The sequence below is a fragment of the Arctopsyche grandis genome, chromosome 11 (assembly GCF_051622035.1).
Source record: "Arctopsyche grandis isolate Sample6627 chromosome 11, ASM5162203v2, whole genome shotgun sequence".
NCBI classification, from domain to species: Eukaryota; Metazoa; Arthropoda; class Insecta; order Trichoptera; family Hydropsychidae; genus Arctopsyche; species Arctopsyche grandis.
In genome coordinates, this window is record NC_135365.1 from 24719786 (window position 1) to 24725121 (window position 5336).

Genomic DNA, 5336 nt, shown 5'->3' on the forward strand with positions numbered 1-5336 from the left:
GCATGTTAAAAGTGGCAAAAGTGCAACTATGCCTAGGTCGGTGCTATCCGAGCGGGATTTTCGAACATGCACTCGGCCCAATCGTACGCTGCTGATGCGACCCGATTAGCCGGTGGCAAATGCCAAATGGACTGTGGTGCAAAGTTTGCACTAGGTGCTCACTTGTTCAACTAAAGAGTAGTTTTGCGGCGATACAATAATTTCGTCAGTTTGTGACCAAACTATTAAGCAGAACGTGTAAATGATTCCGTATGTGAATGACAAGATTAATAGCGAAGTATTTAATTTTATTGCTGAATGTGGATATTTCATAATAAAGGTGTAAGGAAGGATTCAATAAAAACGACCGATTATAATGACTAGTCACCGGAGCCTGAGGGGGCCGTGTATTGTTCAAAGGTTGTAAATGCATTGTTAAATGTTTGCCGAACAATGGATAGCACTGTGACTATCCTACCTCTAATAATGACCGGTGATAGTCCTTCAAATGGAGTATCAGCTCTTAAAATTTTATGGAATTTTTCTTGGAAATCCATGATGGTTGTGAGAATTATACAACTGGAATTTCCGACAAAGTGTTCTATTTTATTATACTCTGTAACCGTCATATAAAAGAATATTGATAATAACTAAGTTTTTAATTATTACAATTGACTTGATGGTACTAATAATAAACTTCCATTTTTATGATTGGAATTCGAAATAAACTATAGAATATTAATGTGAATTATTTAATTCATTGATTTGGGGCCATTTAGAGCAGTGGTACTAACAACCAAAAATACTCATACTCGATAGATTCAAATTAATTTGTATATATTTTTTAATTATATTCCTTTGTTTGTTTTTTTTTTCACTTTTTCAATATTATAAATCTGACCGATTGACTGACTGATGAAATGCGAGATTGCACCAATTTTAAATCAACATAAAATCTATCCAAAATACATACATAATACATATTAATAAAATCTATCCAAAATGCATATTAATAAGCTATAAATGATCCATATATAAGTAATTTTATTTATAACTTTTTTTTATAATTTTATTTTTCTTCAAAATATTCTAGTTAACATATTGTTGCGTAGGAGTGGGTGGAGGATCCAAGTAAAAGGCCAAAGTCGTTTCACAGCATTTATTGATGATTAAGGAGATACACGCACTGGCAGTGCTCAGTCCAGAATGACATGATATCGCCTAAGTATTGCCTTATAAGGGATAGATCTCTCAGGACATCTTAGAAGTCTAATCTGTTTACCTATTGTATAGTCACGTACGGATATGTCTTCCCACGACATTCGGTCTCATGGTACAGGTTAATTCTGAGAAAGGACCAATAACAGCCAACTCGGTCGCCATTGTTTAGCCTACATGCACTTAGGGTCTAGATATAATCCTTGAAACCAATTATCACGGTCGCACGGGGTTCAGGGATGCGCCTCGGCTTAATCCAACTACTCGGCGGCTCTTTTTAGTATACGTAACACTTACAACAAAAAATTAGTCTTTATGGTACTTGTGATTTACGTCGCAATCGGGGTGGGCTATGGAGTCCTGGATCAAAAATTACCGACTTCCATTGCAAACTCCAACCATTGATTTTTAAATTCTTTTTATTATTACTAAATTATGTTCGCAATAAGTTTTATATATATTTTAACCCTGCGTTACAAACCATTGCAAACCGAGCGGGCGCATGCTCATTTCGCTGCATGCTCATTTCATACTTTTGTCTCGGATTTTGCCATTTTAAACTTGCCAGAAAGATCCAACTCAATTTTAAGAATTGCCAACCATCAATGTACATCGAAATATCATCTGCGCAACCCCATGAATATCTCGTCTTTCGTACATGTATTTAAAATGTAAACGAAATGAGCATGGCGCCGAGTGGTTTGCAATCATTTGCAGCAAACCCAGAAATTATTAAATTTAATAATTCAATAAGATGAGAGACATACCATAACAGGTACTATTAATTGGAAAAAATAATAAAAAGGAGTCGGAGTCGGTTGATTTTTTACGACTCCGACTTCATAGTCCTGGTCACAATTGAAGCGTCCTCGTCGGTGGCCTGTTTTGAGATTGTAACTGCAACTATGTAGTTAAAGGCAGATGTAATTTTATAATAATATTGTTATTTGCGAATGATAGTAGGGACGATAGAAGTGGATTATCTGAAACTACATATTTACGTAGGTGTATGTAGTTTTGCACAAAATTCGAAAATTTTGCTTTTTAAATTATACATATAAGCTCGGGATGTATAAAATTGAAGCTTAGCTTCATTGAAACAAAAAAAGTTGTTGGATTTTGACTGTGTTTTTTTGTGCTTGATTAGTTCTGAATCACTTTTGGAGTTAGCTGTCATTGACAAATGACAAATCTACACACATAAAAGAAATATTTTGAACTTTGAAGTGAGGAAATATTATAATATGAAATTAAGTTTTAAAATGATTTTGCTAATATTTTTTTATAAAATAGTAATTTTGATTAATTCCAGAATTCCATTTAGACTTATGAAATTGAATACAAAAAGGCTTTTTAATGAATTTAAAAAAAAATACTTGTCGAACTACGTATAATTATATTGCGAAAAAAGTTACCTATCTTAACCTGATGAAAAATCAATGACATTAACATTTGACTCATCTGAAAATTGTAAGCTAAGTAAAAAGTAAATGCCATTTACATACATTTGACTCATCGGAAAATTTTAACCTAACCTAACCTGGCAAAAAAGTCAATGAAATGGTGGATAAACACATAGTAATAAATGACGTCACTTTTTAATTAAGCATTTACGTTCAGTCGTAAATGTAAGCAATAGTAAGCAATACAAATTGAAATAAAATATAATGTAACGAAATGTTGTTTGTATGTTAAGTGTAAGAAGCCGGAAAATAGTTGTCTGGAATGACATAAAACAATTTATGTATTCCTTCCTTCCTACGTCAAATTTTCTCAGCTTCTTGCGACTTACGTAAATTATTTTCATTCACCCCAACTTTTTCCAAGCCACCCTTTCCCACCCTCTTTTCCATTTCACCCAGCACGCACACATACACAAATGTATATGTATGTATAGTTGAACCTGACCATGCCGAATCATAAATACGGTGCGCGCGTCACACCGCTACTACATAATCTATCATTCGCTCTCCGACCGTCAGCCGGAGAACAACTAGGTGTTGTCTGTTCCACAGCTACGACAAATATAATCCAAAAATAGCAATTTTACAAATTTCAGGATGCGGAAAATATAATTCGGCAATTTCAATTAAAAATAAACCGTTGAAAATATTATTAAAAAATTGTTAAAAATAGCAAAAATAATTATGAATTATTCATACGTGTGTACTTCTATGAATTTTTAACATAATTATTTATCGACACAGATTCGCAAAATTTTGCAACACCTACGTTTATTATTCGAGTATAAACATTTCATTATTTGAATAGCGTTATCGATTTATGATTAACTTTCTGATCGATCATTTCCCGTATCGCGCGCGCTTATCGATCGCCATCAATCATCGGTGTTTTACAGTGTTGGTTTTACTGCATTATTACTATTAAAGTTGCACCGTTATGTTTTAATGAATAACATAATTAATTATTATCATCCGGTGTATGTATGCGTGTGTAAGATTGTTCAACGACTTGTCGCATTATTTATGTTTCAAATAATTAACGAAACTCTTAACTGTAACTGTACGTAATCGTAACGACGTCTCCAGTTACCGATTACGACTAATTGCGTATCATTTTTCACACAATAATAATGGGTAATATAAACTAATTGGAACAGTTATAATATTCCATGTACTTAATATTTGAAACTGTAATATTATATTTATATACATAATAATATTATATATGTAATCTTCGAATGAATCACGTCCATACAAATGTCAAATGTTTAATAGGTGAGCGAATATCTGCACAATTGAATCATCATTACATTTGTGGTTTCTTGTGCCTAATTTGGAGACCCATAAGCTTGCGGTAAATCCATTTTAATATCATCATACAGTGTCAACAACCTCTGTGGCCGCAAGAGCATTTAATAAGTTTATGTTGAATCCTTGAATTAAACACACTTTCAATGCGATGTCGTCGCGCTCAATTCGATTACGTAAAATTGAAAAATACACAAATATGTACTTACATACATGCAACGATAGAAATTTATCTAAATATCAATGCGAGGATAGTTACAATCCATTTGTCATACAACAGTCGATGTAGAATTGGTTGATTAGTTCTGAGAATTGATACTAATGGGTCAACATCAAAATCTTCTGAGAAAACTGGGTTACCCAATTATCTTTATATGTACTTTAAATCATATTGTACACATGCACTTGATCGAATAAAGTGTAGTTAAGATAAATAATCTTAGTAAATACTTGTTATTTAATAGAACAAAATATCCATATTTGCATTATGTAATCATTATTACACCACATTTTATGTGCATACATATGTATCTTGCATGTTCTATCAGTGACTTGCGTACGTGATCAAACAAATTTATTTTATTTATTCTGAATATATATGTACATAATATAATTTAAGTATATGTACATTATATATCGTTATATACATATGTACATTCTTACACATTTCAGTTTAATTTGTAATATATTTATGTGCATGTATATTATGGCGTTAATAATTCCCACATGTGATTACTAAAGAAACTGGTTTTACAAATTTGATGAATAAATTAAGTATTTAATAAACAAGCAAAACTTTTCATACACTACAAAGCTTTGAAAACCCAGGATATGCATTTTCATATACATGTCAGTATTGGCTACGTCCACACTACCGATATCTACACCCGATATTTACGAATTTTTCCATAACCAGTTCCTAAATAGCAACCACAGGTTGCAAAGGTTCAGTAGTTACTTTGAGTATTTGAAATATCGGAACTACAGAATATTATTGAAAAGTTTCAAATATATTTGTGAAATATATGACTTAAATTTAGCCTTGAAATTATCATGTTATATATATTGTTCAAAAAGAATAATGCAAAATTTGATCTTCAAAGCTTGGGCGGTATATGTATAATAATTATATAAAACCACAATTGTTTACCTTCTGATTATATCACCGCAACAATGTTTTTTTACTTTATTTTCCTTGTGAAGTTGACGTCAATTATTTACTGTCCTTCTTTGGCGGCAATAAAACGCACGCTTCTCAAATCGTTCATTAATATATACATTATATTATCTAATATTCAAATGAGAACATCGTTCCTAATCGTAACTTTCAATTGAAATCTCGTGACTGTCGTCACCAATATTGTGTCT